Consider the following 22,193-nt stretch of genomic DNA (forward strand, 5'->3'; position numbering starts at 1 on the left):
CGCCCCCTACAACTGAGAGCAGCCCCCTCCAATGAAGATTGCTGCCATGTCCTGCTTGCCCTCCCCTGTACTCAGTGGGGTGTTGCTCCAGGACCTTTGCCTCTGACCTGTTAAGGTGCCCATCCAAAAAACACTGATGCCTCTGTCACTGTCTACAGGCTCTTTCTTCCATCTCACTGCTGGGCAGTTACAAGTACTGCAGGACTGAAGGATACAGGTTAGCAATAGTCTTTCTGCATTTTCCTCCATTCATTTTCATGTGAAATAACTCCCCTGGAAGAGCCTTGTGCTACTTTTTAACTTTCCCAGAAAGATTTTTCTGCTTTGGGCTTCCATTTATATTGTCACAGTATAAGGACTCTGCCATTTTTACAGAGATATTTTTGAATGTTTAATCTGTTGTTCAGTCTATTTATACCTTCTCTATCTGAAGGGAAGTGTTCCTAAGAATAAAACAGGAGTAACTGTAGGCTCCCAAAATGCTTCCAAAAATTCCAGCCCAGGACTGAGGGCCTCAACCTACTCCAGAAAAAAACACCAGTAACCCAATCCCAGGGTTCCTCGCGAAAGAACTGCACTCTCCACACTTTTGGGAGCTGAGAGTTCTAACTCTACATTTTAAAATATTTATTTTTGGCGGCATCCAGTCTCAGTAGTGGCACTCCGGCTTCTCCCCACTATGGGGCACATGCCCAGGAGTTGCAGCCCACAGGGTTAGCTGCCCCACAGTACGGTGTATCTAGATCCCCGGGGTAGGGGTAGGGGTTAGGGTTAGGGATGGAACACGCACCCCCTGCACTGGAAAGTGGATTTTTAACCACTGGACCACCCAGTTCCTACACTCTTAACACAATCTCTTTATGGGTGTTTCCAGAGGCTCAGTGCGCTCCAGGCTCAATTTGTCCCCAGGCTGTAGAGCCGTCCCGCGGGCCATCAGTGTCCTCTTTGTGCCTACGCCGCCCGGCCCAGCCGAGCCGAGGGCAACTCTCCTCTGGACCGCGCCCCCGTCCCGCTCCCTGGGAGGGAGGCGGCAGAAGGTGCGGAGGCGCAGGTGGGCGCGCAGGACTCACATGCCACGCCCAGGCCTGGCGGGCGGTGGGAGGCAGGCGAGGCCGGGCCTCAACCCGGGGGCGCGAGACCCTCGACCGCAAGGAGGGCGCACACAGGCGATGAGCTCGGCCTCTAGCGCCCACCGCACCTGCCGGCAGCCAATCCCGCCGCGGCTCCGCGAACGCCTGGATGGGGCGCGGTGACGTCATGCACACTCGTGCCCACCCCATAAGTCCGCCAACCTTTCCTGCCCCCTCCCGGCTCCATCCCCAGGAGTCAGCGTGTGTCCTGTACGGCGACGTCCCCAGTTTATTGTTCACTTCATCGTAGACCGTATCAAGGCCAGTTGCCCGACGACGCAGATGAGCTGGCTTAGGAGGAAAGCTGGGAGGGGAATCTGAGGGCGCAGAAAATGAGGCGCTGTGCGTCCAGATCAGGTCTAATTGGCTGCGAGTGTGAATTCTGTGAGTCTGCTCCTCGCAGCTCCCAGAGGAGAGTGAACACCGTACCCGCCGAGTAATTAAGACTGGGTGAGAATTGCAAATGTTGTCCCTGAGAACCCTAACCTTCTCTGTGTTCCCAACGGGAAGTCCACGAAGGGGCTCTGAGTAGTGAGCTGGGAGAGAGATGCAAGGTTTCCTGACGCCCCGGGACTGACCTGCTGCTCCTTCCCTCCACAGTCCATCTGAAGTCACTGTGCTGGAGGACGGGCTACTGCCCACATTCTGAGAGTGTAATCGAATGGCTTTGAAGCTGGGCTGCCTGGGTGGAGTCCCCACCGGTCACTGGCCCTCGCGTGGGTCTAAGGTGTGTCTTAAACTCCCTCACTCTCACTTCTAGGTATAAAGAGGACCGACAGCGGGAGCCTCACTCAGGGCTACTGTGAGGTTAGCATAGGAACCAATAACGTACTCTGAACATACCTGTGCTGTCAGTTTTTTCATAATTTACTCAAATTCTTTTTTTATTATTTATTTGTTGGTCACACTGTGAGGCAGGTGGGATCTTACTTCCCTGACCAGGAATTGAACCCGTGACCCCTGCAGTGGAAGCAGTCTTAAGGAACCACCAGAAAAGTCTCAATTCAGAGATTTTTGAATCAGGCAGCATTTATTTCATCCAGCACATGAGAAGGAGATTAGAGGAGCTGTACAGAATGAAGGCTTTTACAGGCAAAAGGGGACTAGGAAAAAAAGGCAGTTACTAACAGAGTGGATTGCTTTAGGCAGGGTCACCTTCCTTTGGCGGGGAGAGGGGGGTTCTATCATGCAGATACCTCACTAATTCCTGTTGACTGGTTAAAGGGTCACATTCTTGGGAGACACTGCGGTTAGATAGTGTTAGATAGTAAGTATTCGTTTGCAGGTGACTCCATTTTGGGACCTGTAGTTCTTTTTTTTTTAAACAGACCTGACTCCCTTCTCAAGATCTGTGGTGGGATCGGGAATAGAAGTTACAACTCTTTGATTGGGAAGTTAGATCCTATATTAGATCCCTAGGGCTGCTGGAATGAAGAACCGCAAACTGGGAGCTTAAAACTCCAGAAGTTTATTCTCTCCCAGTCTGGAGGCCAGTGGTCTGAAGCCAAGGTGGCAGCAGGGTTAGTTCTCTAGGAGGCTCTGGGGGAGCATATGTTTCATGCCTCTTTCCTGGCTGCTGGGGTTGCTGGTAGAACTTGGCTTGTAGCTACCTCTCATGAAGATGTCTTCATGAGACATCTTCAGTTCTGTGTCCCTGTCTCTGCTTTCCCCCTCCTTCCTCTTAGGAGGACTTCAGTCAATGGAACTGTGACCTACTTTAAATCCAGGACGATCTTGAGACCCTTAACTGGATTATATCTGCAAAGACTCTATAATAATTTCCAAATAAGGTCACAACTGAAGTTTATGGTGGGCATGCCTTTTTGGGTGACACTATTCAACCCACTGCAGACCCATCTCTTGCTTGCAGCTGGCCTTGGACTTTGAGCATTTCTGATCTTTAGTTTCCTTACTAATTAAAGGAGATGGGGTCTTTGTCTGGTCTGTGTCACTCATTCAGCCTCTCATTCAAAGTCTGTGTTAAGCACCTTTTAGACAACTGGGCTCTATACATCCTGGGCTTCCCTGGTGGCTCAGATGGTAAAAAGTCTGCCTTCAATACAAGAGATGCGGGTTCAATCCCTGGGTCAGGAAGATCCCCTGGAGAAGGGAATGGTTACCCACTCCAGTATTCTTGCCTGGAGAATTCCACAGACAGAGGAGCTTGGTGGACTACTGTCCATGGGGTTGCAAAAAGCCAGCCACAACTAAGTGACTGACATGCTCTATATGTCTTGACACCTCATGTGATCTCATGGTGATGAACAGAAGACTCAGGGTGGTGCCAGCAAGATGGCAGAATAGGAAGGCTCAGCCCTCATCCCCAACAGAGACACCAAATTAACCCTAGAAACACCAAAATACCTTTAGGAGAACTTCAGAAACCAGCTAACAAGTTGCAGTGCTGTGCTTAGTTGCTGTGTCTGACTCTTTATGACTCTTTGGACTGTAGCCCACTAAGCTTCTTCATCCACGGGACTCTCCAGGCTAGAACACTGGAGTGGGGGGGCCATTTCCAAGAAGTTGTAGTCCCCCAGGCAAATGCAGAGTCAACAACAGCTCCATGGAGAAGTGTAAGAAGACCCTTTCATTTCTTCTGTGACTGCCCACCCCCTGGCTGGCACGGCTCGTCCCAGGGGGGTGGGGAAGAGAACATAAGACGTGGGCCAATACTACAGGCTTTCAGAGGGCTACTCGAGGGACTGGTGTCTGTCTCTCCTGACTCCAGGGCTAACAGAACCAACGCAGTTTGGAGGTCTGGAGGTTGCCTAAAGCTAGAAGGAGTGAGGGCAGTGTTCAGCAGCATCAGCACCAGGGGGCCCATGGTGCGGCACACGGAGGCCAGGGCAGCTTGGTGCAATCAGGAGAAGACACCTGACTCAATAGCACCAGGAGAGAGAGAGAAGAGCATAGCATGAATCTAGCCAGCATTCTGAGGACTGGTATCTATCTCCCAGGCTCTGGGGAGCTAACGGACAGCTGGCATACTTCAGATGCCTAGGGGTTGCAGAGAACAGAGAGCCAGGGAACATGCAGTCCCACAGACACACGCTGGAGGGAGCAAAGGCTTACGTGCTCCGGGAGAAGAACCCGGCAAACCTAACTGGGAAGTCCTGTGGGAGAAGCTGCAGGCAGGCCCACAAAAGGTTTCATAGACACCAGAGTCTCTAGCTGGGCTAATTGGTGAGTGCATTCCCTTGTTGAAAGCCTGGGAGAGGTGACTTTTCTCAAAGCATAAAATTCAGCAAATAGGTCGGGAGTGGGGGTCCAAACCCACTGTCCCCTGTGAGATGTAGGGGAGGCGGGTGGCGGTGCTCAGTGGAGGTGGCCACGGCGCCAGTGGCCCAGGGTGTGGTGGGGGTGACCCCTGATTCCCAGACCGCAGGCTGTTTGAACCCCACTGGGCCTGCTAGGGAGGAAGGGTGAACTGGGGGAAAACATAAGGAAGTGAAATCGCAGGTGGCTGTTGAGCTGTCCTTAGCTTCAGGTGCCATGTGGGTCTGGTCGGGAGAGCAAGCCTGGTGGATCCTTTTCTGAAGGAAGAAGAAGAATGTTTATTCCTTAAAGTATGGAGGGTGCTTGCACTTGGGGTCCAAAATTGAGGTGCACAGGAGTATAAGAATTTAAGCCTTCTCTCAGAAGTGTATTGGTAGAGTTAAAGAAGAAGACAACCAACCAAACGTCATCTGAAATTGTGACTGGCTGATAATCCCTGGACAAAATCAGAGATCACTGCTCAAGCATAAGGCCTCCACGAAGACGTTTGACTTAAAGGGTTGGGCTGAGTATGCTGTGGAATGGGCTGCAAAGGACCCATAGGGCTTCCTTAGTTATTTTGGCTCTGACTCCATCTTTTCTGAGCAAGTGCTGTGCTGTCTTGGAAATTGGCCAAGATGATTGAGACCAGGGAAAAGGAGCAAAAGAAGAATCAAAAACATCAAGAAAATATCGCAAAAGCTAAATGACTAAAAAATGATTGAAAGAATGAACAGGCTGTGCATCCAGAGAAAAACTGTTTGGAAAATTATGCATCCTTGAAAGGACCCATTAACGTTTCCTTTCAGATCTTATGACAGTATTACTAATCGAAGTCTGAGTCTATGGAAGAATCATGTAGTTCTCACTTGTACTGTAGCAACTTTTCGGGTTTGGAATAGAAGTCTGTTGACAGTTACTGTAAATTGGCATTTATTATGCTACAAATTCTTAGAACTTTCATTTGCCTTTTTGCAGCTTATGTATGAATACTAAAATGAAAACATCCTATGAAGAAAGTGGCTTTAGTTTATGAACTCTATTCAAATAATGGCTTAAAATGGGGTCCTGTTCTGGACAAAGGAGATTAAGAATGTAGAAATCAAAGTTGTTCTGAGCAGAAACACGTGCTTTGGCTTAAAAGATATATGGTGTATTAATTACATCTCTTATCATTATTACTTATTTCTTGGAATAGAATAGTTTCTGGTTTCCTCAAAGCAAAATAATATTATTCAATGAGTACTTCTCTATTTTCTGTAATTTTCTCATTTTAGCTTTTGAGATACTGGTAATTACCAAATATTCTGCATTTTTAAAAATCTAATTTTATAAAGAATTTTCCTGTTATCTTGACTATGTAGAATACCACCTACTGGATATAATAATTTTTGTACTTATGAACACTGCCATTTCTTAGAGATGACTTGAGTAGAGTAACACTATGATTTAAAGCTTAAGAGTGGAAATGCCAAACCTCGTAGTATACATTCAGTTCAGTTCGGTTCATTCGCTCAGTAGTGTCCGACTCTTTGCAACCCCATGAATCGCAGCACGCCAGGCCTCCCTGTCCATCACCAACTCCCGGAGTTCACTCAAACTCACATCCATCGAGTCGGTGATGCCATCCAGCTATCTCATCCTCTGTCGTCCCCTTCTCCTCCTGCCCCCAATCCTTCCCAGCATCAGAGTCTTTTCCAATGAGTCAACTCTTTGCATGAGGTGGCCAAAGTACTTGAGTTTCAGCTTTAGTATCATTCCTTCCAAAGAACACCCAGGACTGATCTCCTTCAGAATGGACTGGTTGGATCTCCTTGCAGTCCAAGGGACTCTCAAGAGTCTTCTCCAACACCACAGTTCAAAAGCATCATTCTTCAGTGCTCAGCTTTCTTCACAGTCCAACTCTCGCATCCATACATGACCACTGGAAAAACCATAGCCTTGACTAGATGGACCTTTGTTGGCAAAGTAATGTCTCTGCTTTTCAATATGCTATCTAGATTGGTCATAACTTTTCTTCCAAGGAGTAAGCATCTTTTAATTTCATGGCTGCAGTCACCATCTGCAGTGATTTTGGAGCCCAAAAAGATAAAGTCTGACACTGTTTCCACTGTTTCCCCATCTATTTCTTATGAAGTGATGGGACCAGATGCCATGATCTTCGTTTTCTGAATGTTGAGCTTTAAGCTAACTTTTTCACTCTCCTCTTTCACTTTCATCAAGAGGCTTTTTAGTTCCTCTTCACTTTCTGCCTTAAGGGTGGTGTCATCTGTATATCTGAGGTTATTGATATTTCACCTGGCAATCTTGATTCCTACTTGTGCTTCTTCCAGCCCAGCGTTTCTCATGATGTACTCTGCATATAAGTTAAATAAGCAGGGTGACAGTATACAGCCTTGACGTACTCCTTTTCCTATTTGGAACCAGTCTGTTGTTCCATGTCCAGTTCTAACTGTTGCCTCCTGACCTGCATATAGGTTTCTAAAGAGGCAGGTCAAGTGGTCTGGTATTCCCATCTCTTTCATAATTTTCCACAGTTTATTGTGATCCACACAAAGGCTTTGGCATAGTCAATAAAGCAGAAATAGATGTTTTTCTGGAACTCTCTTGCTTTTTCGATGATCCAGCGGATGTTGGCAATTTGATCTCTGATAGTATACCTTAGAACCAGTTTATTCTCACTTGTGCCAAGTAGAAATGTGAAGTAGTTAAAATGTCTTATCAGATAATTTGCTGATTATATAGATACCACTTTTGTTTTTAATTCCATTCTTTGTTTTAATTCATGTGGTAGTGATGTCTTTAATTTTTGATCAGACAGGTTCACGGTGAAAATTAAAATTTCAACTTTCTTTTAAGGAACTTTTAGAGAGTTACAATTATGTCATATGTTGTAAATGGTAAAGAAAGTCTTAACATTTGGAAAAATTTTGTTTGCGTTGTATTCATTGGGTGAAAAAGGGGTAAATTATGTCAAAATGAGAATGTTATAACTAGAAATAAAGAGGTAAAGGATATTTCCTTTGAATTGTATAGTTGAATAGTATAATTGGAACTTTTTACTCTTTAACATGGCTTTTTAAAATACATGGTTGATAATTTTATTTGTTGTCAATAACTAATAGCTTATTAATGTTTTCCTCACCTCTATTAATGACTTTTAAATTGCAAAAATTGTCCAATAGCTTTAATTAAAAAATGAAACTAGATATTGAAATAAATTTGATACTTAAAAAAAAAATTCAGCAAACCATCACAAGGCACATGAACAAACCAGGAAAGATGCCCTAATCAAAGGAACAAAATCGATGTCCAGAAACCAAACCAAAAAAAGGGAGATCTCTGAATTACTTGTCAAATAAGTCAAAATAATTGTGTTAAAGAAGTTTAATGATCTACAGGAGAACACAGATAGACAACTAAACAAAGTCAGGAAAGTGATGAACAAAACGAGTATCAAAAAAGAAATTATTACAAAAAGAGAACTGAGCAAATTCTGAATTGCAAATACAATAACTGAATTTAAAAATTCACTAGAGGGCTTCACTGGCCAACTGGGTCAAGCAAAAGAAAGAATCGGGAAACTCAAAGACAGATCATCCGAAACCACTGCGCTGGAGGAACGAAAAGAAGAATGAGGAAGAGTGAAGAAGGCCACAGGAACTTATAGAACACTTTGAAGTTGACAGTAGAGACATTATGAGAGTTCCAGAATGAGGAGACACAGAGAGAAAGGGACAGAAAACCGTGGAAGATATAATGGCCAAATTCTGAGGAACAGAAGGAGCATCCAAATTTAAGAAGCTCAAAGGACTCCAACTAGGATAAGGGCCTACACTGAGACACATTTTAATCAAACTGTCAAAAGAAAAAGAGAGAATCCTGTAAGCAGCAAGAGAAAAGCAGCCTGTCCTATTCAAGGGAGCTCCCATTAGATGATTAGCAGAAACATTACAAACCAGAAGGGACCAGACTGTAAAATTGCTATGGACCTATCCTCAAGTTCACAAATTCTTTCTTCTGCCAGTTCAAATACACTGCCAAGCTCCCCTAGTTAATTTTTTCTTTTATTTCAGCTATTGTCCTTTCAATTACAGAATATCCATTTGATTCGTTTTTGAAAACAATTTCAGTCTCTTTGTTTTTATCCTCTGTTGAATGTGGCACCATCATCGTGTCTTCCTTGACTTACTGAAAGTATTTATAATGGCTACTCTGAAGGCTTTGTCTGTGAAAACCAACATCTGGTCTCACTCACTGTCAGTTTCTATGCCTGCTTCCCCCTGCCCCCAACTTCTGTCCTGGTGAATGGGTCATACTTCCCAGCTTCTTTGCATGTTTCATAATTCTTCTTGGACCCTGAACGTTCTGGATAATACATGACAGCAACTCCGGTACTGGTCCTCTCCCTGGGGTTTGTTATCACTTCTTTTTTATTTGTTTAGTGACTGGTTGGATCATTTCAGTAGAGTCTGTTCGCATCCTTGCAGTGTTGAGCATGGAAGGTCCTTGAGGGCACAGCCTTGGATGTGCGGTGCTCACCTTGGAATGACACTGGTTTTGGCAGGGCTCTCTCTGTCTCTTTCCCTGAGTACATTCAGCTGTTAAACCTCACTTATAACATGCTGTTTCCTCCATTGTCTGCAGCAGTCCCCTGGGGGTGTAACTTGCCCCACAACCCGAACCCATCAAGTTCCCACTCATTTGAAGAGATATCTGTAGAGGTCAGGGTTTGAGATGTGTTCTCACCCCAAGTGGTCTCCTCCCAGCTCTCTCCCTTCCTGGTTTTGGGGCAAACCAACCAGGCTGCAGTTAGCTTGTGTGTCCAGTGATCCCACCAACCTCCCTCCAACCGCCTTTCACCACATCCTCCACCCCCGAGAACACCCTCGGGCTTGAACGTCTCCAATGCGTGCTGAGTTGCGTCAGTGTTTTCCAACTCTTTGCAACCCCATTCAGAGGCTTTAACAATTGTGCTTTTATAATTTTCACCAGATTCGCCGGCAAGCAGATCCACATTGTCCCTCACATTGCATATCTATCACCTGGCTCTTCTTGTACATGTCCTCCTTTCTTTTTTGGCGGGGGGAGTGTCTTATACTGCATACCCCTTGCTTTCATAACCCTACACAAGTAGCCCCCACTCCCCGGGTGTCTGTGTCAGTTGCCCACAGGTTGGCAGTAGGGACAATCTGAGCCCTGTAATCCTGGAAAACAGTGATCTGTACAAATTTTAGGGTCAGATTTTCCATTTTTGCACAAAAATGCTGATGGAGTTTTGAGAGAGTTGGTCTTGAATCAGTAAGTCCCCAGGGAATAACACATCTTACCAATATTAAGCATTCCAATCCATGGACACAGGATGTCTTTTCATTTATTTAGGTCTTTCAGTTCAGTTCAGTTCAGTTTAGTCGCTCAGTAGTGTCCGACTCTTTGAGACCCCATGAATCGCAGCACGCCAGGCCTCCCTGTCCATCACCAACCCCCGGAGTTCACTCAGACACATGTCCGTTGAGTCAGTGATGCCATCCAGCCATCTCATCCTCTGTCGTCCCCTTCTCCTCCTGCCCCCAATCCCTTCCAGCATCAGAGTCTTTTCCAATGAGTCAACTCTTTGCATGAGGTGGCCAAAGTACTGGAGTTTCAGCTTTAGCATCATTCCTTCCAAAGAAATCCCAGGGCTGATCTCCTTCAGAATGGACTGGCTGGACCTCCTTGCAGTCCAAAATTTAGGTCTTTAAATTCCCAGTTGTGGATGTGACTGGTGATGGAAGTAAAGTCTGATGCTATAAAGAACAATATTGCATAGGAACCTGGAATGTTAGGTCCATGAATCAAGGCAAATTGGAAGTGGTCAAACAGGAGATGGCAAGAGTGAACATTGACATTTTAGGAATCGGTGAACTAAAATGGACTGGAATGGGTGAATTTAACTCAGGTGACCTTTATATCCACTAGTGTGGGCAAGAATCCCTTAGAAGAAATGGAGTAGCCCTCATAGTCAACAAAAGAGTCCAAAATGCAATACTTGGATACAGTCTCAAAAACAATAGAATGATCTCTGCTCATTTCCAAGGCAAACCATTCAATATCACAGTAATCCAAGTCTATGCCCCAACCAGTAACGCTGAAGAAGCTGAAGTTGAACGGTTGTATGAAGACCTTGTAGAAGGTATGTATGAAGGTCTTGTAGAGACGTTCTAGAACTAACACCCAAAAAAGATGTCCTTTTCATTATAGGGGCCTGGAATGCAAAAGTTGGAAGTCAAGAGATACCTGGAGTAACAGGTAAATTTGGCCTGAGTACAAAATGGAGCAGGGCAAAGGCTAATAGAGTTTTGCCAAGAGAGCACACTGATCATACCAAACACCCCCTTCCAACAACACAAGAGAAGACTCTACACATGGATATCACCAGATGGTCAATACTGAAATCAGATTTTTTATATTCTTTGCAGCCAAAGATGGAGAAGCTCTATACAGTCAGCAAAAACAAGACCAGGAACTGACTATGGCTCAGATTATGAACTCCTTATTGCAAATTCAGACTGAAATTGAAGGAAGCAGGGAAAACCACTAGACCATTCAGGTATGATCTAAATCAAATCCCTTATGATCATACAGTGGAAGTGGGAAAAAGATTCAAGGGATTAGATCTGATAGACAGAGTGCCTGAAGAACTACGGGTGGAGATTCGTGACATTGTGCAGGAGGCAAGATCAAGACCATCCTGAAGAAAAAAAAATGCAAAAAGGCAAAATGGCTGTCAGAGGAGGCCTTACAAATAGCTGAGAAAAGAAGAAAAGCTAAAGGCAAAGGAGAAAAGGAAAGATACACCCATTTGAATGCAGAGCTCTGAAGAATAGCAAGGAGAGATAAGAAAGTCTTCCTCAGTGATCAGTGCAAATAAATATAGGAAAACAATAGAATGGGAAAGACTAGAGATCTCTTCAAGAAAATTAGAGATACCAAGGGGACATTTCAGCAAAGATGGGCATAATAAAGGACAGAAATGGTATGGACCTAACAGAAGCAGAAGATATTAAGAAGAGGTGGCAAGAATACACAGAAGAACTGTACAAAAAAGATCTTAAAGACCCAGATAACCACGATGGTGTGATCACTCACCTAGAGTCAGATATCCTGGAATGCAAAATCAAGTGGGCCTTAGGAAGCATCACTATGAACAAAGCTAGTGGAGGTGATGGAATTCCAGTTGAGCTATTTCAATCCTAAAAGATGATGCTGTGAAAGTGCTGTACTCAATATGCCAGCAAATTTGGAAAACTCAGCAGTGGCCACAGGACTGGAAAAGGTCAGTTTTCATTCCAATCCCAAAGAAAGGCAATGCCAAAGAATGTTCAAACTACCTCACAATTGCACTCATCTCACATGCTAGCAAAGTAATGCTTAAAATTCTCCAAGCCAGGCTTCAACAGTATGTGAACCATGAACTTCCAGATGTTCAAGCTGGATTTAGAAAAGGTGGAGAAACCAGAGATCAAATTGCCAACATCTGTTGGATCATCAAAAAAGCAAGAATTCCCCCAAAACATCTACTTCTGCTTTATTGACTACACCAAAGACTCTGACTGTGTGGATCACAACAGACTGGAAAATTCTTAGAGATGAGAATACCAGACTACCTTACTGGCCTCTGAGAAACCTGTATGCAGGTCAAGAAGCAACAGTTAGAACTGAACATAGAACAACAAACTGGTTTCAAATTGGGAAAGGAATACGTCAAGGCTGTATATTGTCACCCTGCTTATTTAACTTATATGCAAAGTACATCATGTGAAACGCTGGGCTGGAAGAAGCACAAGCTGGAATCAAGATTGCCAGGAGAAATATCAATAACCTTAGATATGCAGATGACACCACCCTTATGGCAGAAAGCAAAGAGAAACTAAAGAGCCTCTTGATGAAAGTGAAAGAGGAGAGTGGAAAAAGTAGGCTTAAAACTCAACATTCAGAAAACTAAGAACATGGCATCTGGTCTCATCACTTCATGGCAAATAAATGGGGGACCAATGGAAACAGTGACAGACTTTATTTGGGGGGGCTCCAAAATCCCTGCAGATGGTGACTGCAGCCATGAAATTAAAAGATGCTTGCTCCTTGGAAGAGAAGTATGACCAAACTAGATAGCATATTAAAAAGCAGACATTACTTTGCTGACAAAGGTCCATCTAGTCAAGGCTATGGTTTTTCCAGTAGTCATGTATGGATATGAGAGTTGGACTATAAAGAAAGCTGAGTACCTGAGGTACCATTTCACACCAGTCAGAATGGCTGCGATCCAAAAGTCTACAAATAATAAATGCTGGAGAGGGTGTGGAGAAAAGGGAACCCTCTTACACTGTTGGTGGGAATGCAAACTAGTACAGCCACTATGGAGAACAGTGTGGAGATTCCTTAAAAAACTGGAAATAGAACTGCCTTATGATCCAGCAATCCCACTGCTGGGCATACACACTGAGGAAATCAGAAGGGAAAGAGACACGTGTACCCCAATGTTCATCGCAGCACTGTTTATAATAGCCAGGACGTGGAAGCAACCTAGATGTCCATCAGCAGATGAATGGATAAGAAAGCTGTGGTACATATACACAATGGAGTATTACTCAGCCATTAAAAAGAATACATTTGAATCAGTTCTAATGAGGTGGATGAAACTGGAGCCTATTATTCAGGGTGAAGTAAGCCAGAAGGAAAAACATAAATACAGTATACTAACGCATATATATGGAATTTAGAAAGATGGTAACGATAACCCTGTATACGAGACAGCAGAAGAGACACTGATGTATAGAACAGTCTTATGGACTCTGTGGGAGAGGGAGAGGGTGGGAAGATTTGGGAGAATGGCATTGAAACATGTGAAATGTCATGTATGAAACGAGATGCCAGTCCAGGTTCAGTGCACGATGCTGGATGCTTGGGGCTGGTGCGCTGGGACGGCCCAGGGGGATGGTATGGGGAGGGGGGAGGGAGGAGGGTTCAGGATGGGGAGCACGTGTATACCTGAAATTTAAAAAAAAAAAAAAATTAAAAAATTAAAAAAATTAAATAAAAATAAAATAAAAACAACTGTCATAAAAAAAAAAAAAAAAAAGAAAGCTGAGTACCGAAGAATTGATGCTTTTGAACTGTGGTGTTGGAGAAGACTCTTGAGAGTCTCTTGGACTGCAAGGAGACCAAATCAGCCAATCCTAAAGAAAATCAGTCATGAATATTTATTGGAAGGACTGATGATGAAGCTGAAACTTCAATCCTTTGGCCACCTGATGCAAAGAACTGACTCATTTGAAAAGACCCTGATGCTGGGAAAGATTGAAGGAGGGAGGAAGGGGACGACAGAGGATGAGATGGATAGATGGCATCACCAACTCAATGGACATGAGTCTGAGCAAGCTCTGGTAGTTGGTTAAGGACAGGGAAGCCTGGCGTGCTGCAGTCCATGGGGTTACAAAGAATCGGACGGTACTGAACAACTGAACTTAAATTCTTTCAACAATGTTTATACTTTTTACAATATGAGTATTACACTTTTTAGATTGACCCCATCTCTTTCATGTGGATGCTATTTTATGTGCAATTGTTCTCTTAATTTCCTTTTTGGGTTGCTCATTGTTATCATCTAGAAATATAACTAGGGACTTCCCTGGTGGTCCAGTGGTTAGGAATTCACCTGCCAACGCAGGGGACACGGGTTAGATTCTTGGTCTGGGAAGATCCCACATGCCACAGGGCAACTAAGCCCATGGGCCACAACTACTGAGCCTGTGCTCTAGAGCTGGGTAGCCCCAACGAGAGCAGCCGCCACAATGAGAAGCCTGCGTACTGCAATGAAGAGGAACCCCTGCTGACTGCAACTAGAGAACGAGCGCAGCAAGAAGACCCAGCACAGCGAAAAATAGATAAATTAATTAATTTAAACAAAAAAAGAAGTTGAAGCTTGTGTTTGCCAGTGGCACAAACATGAGTGACTCTATACAGAGGTATGTCTGAGAATCCTGTGTCTGTCGGGTGTGTGCCCTGCTGCTCCTGGGATGGGCTCAGCACAGGGAGGTCTCTGTGACACGTGGTGTTTAACCCTTTCTGGTCAGGGACTCCTCTGTAGGTGACATCGCTGAGGCTCTGTGGAGCAGACCTTGGGGCAGGACTTGGGTGCTCGGAGGCAGTTTGGAGCAGCATCTGAGGAAGCTGGGTCTGCTCTGGAATGGAATGCTCCCAGGAGCAGAGACCACGCTGAGACGGGGAACTTTGTGGGTGACCTTTGTGTCTGTTCTTAGACAAAGCTGTTAAGCGGGCTTATCCTGTTTCATTTTATCCTGGTCTCTGAGTAACCTCAGTAACCCCTGAGGCTGCTCGTCTGCGAGGATTTTATGTCCGACAGAACAAAACGGCCTGGCGGTGAGCCTCAGACAGCTCGTGACCATGCTAAGATCTAGCTGCAAGTGTCAGATCAGCTCCAGATGTCAGGAACTGCTTTCTTCTCTCTCAGTTCCGCTTTTGGTCAAAGACAGATGACATCAGGCCACAGTACATTAATTCATGATGCCCAGATTTTTACCCTTGTCAACACTCTGTTGATTAAGATCAGAAGCATGTGTGTTACACACACTCTCTAGGGGACTCAGGGTTAACTTTTTTTTCTGTGCTGTAGGCTGCATGGTTGAACCATCTGATGTGACAGTGGCTATGTGGTAGCATTTAAACCTTGGACAAGACATGTATGCACAGCAAAGGAAACCATCGACAAAACAAAAAGACAACCTGCTGAATGGGAGAAAATATGTGTGAATGATGCTATCGACAGGGGCTTAATCTCCAAAATATACAGACAACTCATACATCTCAGTATCGGAAAAAACAACCCAACAGGCAGAAGACTTAAACAGACATTTCTCCAGAGAAGACACACAGATGACCAATAGGCACATGAAAGATGCTCAGCATCACTAAATATTAGAGAAATGCAGATCAAAACTACAATGAGGTACCACTTCACAACAGAACAGCCATCATTAAAAAGTCTACAAATAATAAATGGTGGAGAGAAAGGAGCCCTCCTACACTGCTGGTAGGAATGTAAACTGGTGCAGCCACTATGGAGAACAGTGTGGAGGTGCCTGAAAATCTAAAATTAGAGCTACCATACGACCCAGCAATCCCGTCCCTGAATACACCTGTGGAGGAGATGAAAACTATTTTGAAAAGATCCATGCACCCCAATGTTCCTAGCAGCATTGTTTACAATAGCTAAGACATGGAAACAACCCAAGTACCCATTAGCAGATGGTATGAGTCATAAAAAAGATGAAATATTTCCATTTGCAGCAACATGGATGGACCCAGAGAATATTATACTTAGTGAAGTCAAACAATATCATATGATATCACTTATATGGGGAATATAAAGAATAATACAAATGAGTCTATATGCCAAACAGAAAATGACTCAGACAAGCAGAACAAACTTCTGATTACCAAAGGTGGGGGGAGGGATAAATTAGGAGTATGAGATTAACAGATACAAACTACTATACATACAATCGATAAGCAGCAAGGATTTACTATATAGCACAGGGAACTCTATTCAATCACTTGTAATAACCTATAATTGAAAATAATCTGAAAAAAATATATGTATATATAATGGAATCACTTTGCTGTAAACCTGAAACTAACACAATACTGTAAATCAACTATATTTCAGGGGATTATTATGTATACATATGGCTGATTCACTTTGTTGTACAGCAGACACGAACACAACATCGTAAAACAATTATACTCCAATAAAAAAATTCATCTCTTGAAAATAAAATAAGCAAACAAAATCTCTGGAAAGACATACAAACCAACAACAAAACAGACAGTTAACACAAAGAAAATGACTCTTAATGCTTCCTGCAGGTCTCAAAGCCCACAGGGCCCAGAATTTCATAGGGTCTGCTTTAGACAGACAGACCCATTCCCTTCCAGCCTCGTCACTCACTGTTCTGTCTGCCCTGCTGTACTTATATAGGCCTCACAAGAAGAACTGATTTTTGTACAGCAGGCTACCGGCAAGTCAAAGGCTGTCCCATCGTCTGTGCCTGTTTTAGTGTAAGCCTTTAGATCAGTTTATTAGGCATTCAGAACATGTGACATCATTTATGACTTCTGTAAAGGTTAGAGACACGCCTGAACCACTTTTTCTAGTTGTTTTATTCCCTTTGTGGGAATTGTATTCTGTGGAGTATGCGTGGAAAGGGGATCAGATTCCTTCTGGAAGTTTCTTTTTAAATAGCTGGTGTTAATTTTGTCTTAGAAGCTGCTGGATGTTCTTTTTAGGATGTATGAGTGACTGGAGGGGTGGTTAAATATTTGGAAACCTCTAACAATTACTCAGAATACACAGGATAAGTTAGAATACCCACATAACATCCCAGTGAAGCCTGGATTATACTGGGAGTATAATCCGCATTTATTACAATAGGAATGAGCCCACTGGACTTGTGTTTTTAGATTTCACTGATACCAATATGGTATTTCAAACTGATCGTTTGCTTAGCGCCTCTGAGGTTTTTCACCCAGAAATCCGATATGGAACTTGCAGACTAAACAACTGGCACTCTCTCAGGATGGGGAAAATTCCAGCATGGAAAAACCTTGTAATACACAAGGCCAAGTACTGTCTTCCTTGAAAGACCATTGCGTTTTGTTCCAGAACACAGTGACGCTACCAGGGATCAGTTTGATCCTTTCAAGTTATTTGTTCCCAGAAAACGTCAGACTCTTTAAAGGAATTAAATGACATCTGGGACCCAAAGACATAAAAGCCACAACGTCAAGCATCCAACTAAAAGTCAATAGGCATGACTGAAAAAGGAAGGGAATTCTGAAACGTGCTACAACACAGATGAACCTTGAAGACATTACACCCCATGACATAAGCCAGTCACAGAAGGACAAATACTGTGCAATTTCACCCACGGAAGGTTCCTAGAATCATCAGATTTCTAGAGACAAAGTAGAAAGGTGGTTTCCAGGGGCTGGGAAGAGCGGGGATGGGGAGTCAGTGTTTAATGGGTATAGAGTTTCAATTGCGCAAGATGAAAATAGTCTGGAGATGGATGGTGGTGATGGCTGATGAATATAACTTAAGGCCACCAAATGGTGCACTTTAAGATGATAAAAACGGTAAACTTATGTTATACATATATATTTTTTTAAAGCTTGCAAGTTGGATTTTTCTTTTTTTCTTTTTTTGGCCACACCTTATGGCATGTGAAACCTCCTTGACTAGGGATCAAACCCTCATCCCCTGCAGTGGAAGGCAAAGTCTTAGCCACTGGACCCCAAGGAAGCTCCTATATGTTTTTTAAATATTTAATTTTTTTTAATCAAAAAGCATGAAAAAAAGCAGGAAGATATTACCCATTGTTGCTATTTAGTCTTATTTGACTCTTTGCGACCCCATGGACTGTGGCCCACCAAGCTCCTGTCCATGAAATTCTTCAGGCAAGAATATTGGAGTGAGTTGCCATTTCCTTCTTCAGGGGATCTTCCTGACCCAGAGATCTAATCCATGTCTCCTACACTAGCAGGTGGATTCTTTACCACTGAGCCACCAGGGATTATCAGCAATATTACCCATAGCCAGGAGAAAATTGCAGATATGTGACAGAGACGATGGACTTCTTAGACAAAGACGTACAAACAGCATCATAAAGATGCCCTGTGTGCTGGAGAATGCAGAGGACCAGGAGACAAATGGGAGAATTTTTTTTAAAAAAGAAAGACTAGCTGGGACTACCAGCAGAGTAGGCATTACAGAGAAAAGATCAGAGAAGAAAAGACAGGCAAAGTGTGAAGAGAGAGGAAAAAAAGAACATCAGGACAACATCAACTAATGCAGCATATGTGTCATTGGAATCCTAGAATGAGAGGGAGCAGGACAAACTATATGAACAGCAATATCCTAAATTTCAAATTTGATTGAAACCAACAGATCCAAGAAGCTCACGGAACTCTAAGCACAGGAACCATGAAGACGACCACATGAAGGTATATCCCATCAACAACTACTTTAAAAGTAAATGGCCTAAATGCTACAAACAAAAAACAGATACTATCAGAATGGGTAAAAAAAATAAAAAAGAAGAAGAAGCAAAACTCAAAACATGTTGCCCATAAGAAACCCACTCTCAATATAAAGACACAGTTTAAAGTAAAAGAATTAAAAAAGCTATTCTGAGCAACCACTGAATAACACACACCTGGAGTAGCTTTAATGTCAAAGTGGCTTCTCAGGGACGATTCCCCAGCTGCAGAGAAAAACGTCCCAGTGTGCGTCTAGAAGAACGACTCGACAATCCTGACCAGTCTGCAGCTAATCCACAGAACTTCACAGAACAGGAAGCGGAGTTTAACAGACTCCAGGCCCACAGCCCACTTCCCGGTGCTGCTGGGTCTAGCCTCATCCTGTGGTGGCAGCAGACACGTGGGCCAAAAGGGCCCGAGTCCACTTTGGGTCACTGGACTTTGCACATCACACATGCCCTGACAGCCCCCTTTCAGGAGCATGACACCCAGCGCTGCAGGCGCCCATCCATGAGCTGTGGAGGAGCATCGCCAGCCAGCCCTGAGCTCCCTCACCGGACCCTGGGCCACAGCCAAGCAGGCAACATGATGGCCGCTGAGGAAGTCAGCAGGCCCGGCCTGACTCACCCAATGTCGCTGTCCTGACCATCCTCTGCTGGACCAGGTGTGGGATGAAAGTGGCTGAAATCAGCTTCCAAGCAATGCTGGGTGCCAGGGAGCCTCAGGAGGCCAGGCTCTGCCTGGAAGGAAAGCGGCCAGAGCTGAGATAACCCTCAGCAGCCCCTGGACCATCACTCCCAGCTCAGGACTCACAGCAAATCTACAGGCAGTAAGTATCTGTGGTATTTGTGAACATCTGTTTAGGGCTTGTTATGCAACAGGGCAAATTTGGAAAGATAGGGCATTCATGCCTATGGTGGGAACTACAATGTCTCACAGGAAATCAGGCTCTGTGTTGTTTGGGGCTTCACGGCTCGAGCACCCTCAGGCAGGCAGGGTCCACGGGGCTGAGGACGGGTTCCAGGTAGGTGGGGGGCCGTTTTGCTGCTCAAGCCCCTGCCAAACGGTGGACATTCTCCCTTGCAATTTGACAGACAACTGCTGTTCATTTGAAAAAATAATGATTCACAAAAGGAAACAGACAAATGGGTCGAGAAAGGATGAAATGAACTCGACCAAACTCTGGTCACCAGCCAACAAAACAACCGCTGTGCCTCAGCACACCCGCTCGCTTTGCTGTCTCATCGTAGAACCACGTGAGTCTACCACCCAAGAGGGAGTCGCAGGCACCACGCTCTCCCCAGAGGACACCATGTCCACCACATACCGGAGATGAGTTGTCTGTCTGGCTGCTGCCAGGAAAGCCCAGGACGCTTCCGGGACCAGTTGCGCCCGTAGACTGAGGCCTTGGAAGGGGTGAGGTCTCCTGTCGTGGTCAGTGGGATGTCCAGCTGGCCTTACGTCCATGGTCATTGGTGAATCATGCTGCGTTTGCCCCAGCCTCTTGGCCCACCAGACAGTGGAGTGGATGAGCCCGACTCTAGAAGCTTTGTCCCACCGTCCCAGCAGCACAGCTGCACCCTCTGAACATAACACACTGGTATCAAGTGGGCCTGTGACCTTGGATCTGAGGCCATGTCCCGTGGGCACAGGACTCCCGGGCTGGTCCACTCATACCCAAAAGGCCTGCTTTCCCTGGACGCCCTGAGGCCTCGAGTTGCAGGAGCTGGAGGGACCAGCCACACGGGCACTGTCATCCGGGAGGACCCCTCACGTGCGCTGATGTGACTTCCACGTGAGAGAAGAACCCAGGCAGATCCATGCTTCCAAGGTGCGGGACATTCCCAGAGGACTGGACACAAGTTTTCTAGAATCACTGATGTTGTTTGGAACTCCAGGGAGAAAATTTTCCTAGTAGAGTTGTCTGTCATCACAGGCAGCCCCCGTGTCCTGTTCACAGCTGTGACACCTCAGCAGCTCGAAGACTCACAATTCATTGGCCACAAAGATGCCATCACACTGCTGTGTCCCCCCAGGCATGTCTCCTCGGGGTTCCCAAACAGACACGGTCTGGGCACAGGTGTCCAGCAACTCACATAGCCACAAAGTAAAGCTGGACCCTCTTCACTAGTAATCTGCAACGATGTTGAAGTGACAGTAACTAAAATGCATCTTGATGTTGTTGTTTAGCCATTAGGTCGTGTCTAACTCTTGCAACCCCGTGGACTGTAGCCCACCAGGTTCCTCTGTTCATGGGATTCTCCAGGCAAGAATACTGGAGTAGATTGTCGTGCCCTCCTCCAGGGGATCGTCCCGACCGACGATCGAACCCATGTCCCCTGTGTTTGCAGGTGGATTCTCATCTACTGTGCCACCAGGTAAGTCCTAGCTGATGTTTTTTGATGTTAATACTTTGATTAGTAAACTTAGTACTTTGAGACAATTACCAAAACAAACACAATTGGAATGGAAATGGGGGAAATTCAGAATACTGCTGGGACAAAAACTCCCCACAAGGACTCAGAGGTCACTCAGCGATAACACAGCTTGTGGCCTCACTGTGGCTCTGAGACCATCACCAGCTCAGACCATCACCAGCACAGACAGCTCAGACTGGCTGTAATCACACAGCAACTGGTGTGGGAAATGGCCCCCAGGGGGTCAGTCCTGAGACTCAGAGCCGTGGAGGCTGAGCCTGAACCTCCCAAGAGCACCTCAGGAGACGCTTCAGTACTGGGTGACAGCCATGGCTGTCTTTTCCTTTGTGTCTGGGAAACATTATTTAGGATAACAGAACACTTACTGAAGACCAAAGTTATCACGGAAGTATGAGGCTTCTTGTGTGATCAGGGGATCTTGGGACAAACGTGTTGGTTCTTACAAGAGAAAATGTTGGCATGTTCCAACTATCAGGCCCTGGAGTTACACTGTTCCTCAGGTTAGGACTGAGTGGTCCAGGAGTTAAGACTCTGCCCTTCCACTGCAGGGGACTTGGATTCCTGGTCTGGGAAATTCCACAGGCCATGTGGTTCGAGCAAAAAAAGATTGGGTGGGACTGTGAGCAACAGAATGATACTCAAATAGTTGATCGTGTGAAAGTGCGAGCAACAGTGAATATGGTTTGTAAAACTAACGTGCAGCAGAAGGGGGATTTTGCACGCTGCTTATCAGCGGGATTCAGGATACGCTGCCCCAGAATTTGGCACCTTGGCACACTGAATATTTTAAGATGAAGGGATTTGAGAAATGGCAGGTTCAGGAAGCAGTTTCTGACCCTCATAACGCTGTCGTGTGAGAGGGGACCCCTCCCACAGCTGGAGGAAAGGAGCCCCTTGTTTCCTAGAAGAGTGAGGAGGGGAGGAAAGGGTACGGACAGGTATTGTGGAGCCCCCTCCCCCTCCCACCGCCGCTAATCCACGGAGCTTGTCATACCCTTTCTGGTTCTACCATGTTTCTCTAAAAACACACAGGTGTAACCACCTCTTCAGGCTTCTGTTTCCTTACTGAGGCTCCCGCATCCCAGACAACTTACATTAAATAAATCTGTGTGCTTTTCTCTTGTTCATCTGGCTTTTGTTGCATGGCTCCCAGCTGAGAATGCAGACAAGTATGTTAAACAAAATTCAACTGCATACATTTTAAAGATCGTACTGGCTTTGTTCAATGACTTATGAATTAGATGGCATTGCCTCTGGCAGGAGCTCTGAGGAA

This window comes from Bos taurus, chromosome 19 (assembly GCF_002263795.3).
Source record: "Bos taurus isolate L1 Dominette 01449 registration number 42190680 breed Hereford chromosome 19, ARS-UCD2.0, whole genome shotgun sequence".
NCBI classification, from domain to species: domain Eukaryota; kingdom Metazoa; phylum Chordata; class Mammalia; order Artiodactyla; family Bovidae; genus Bos; species Bos taurus.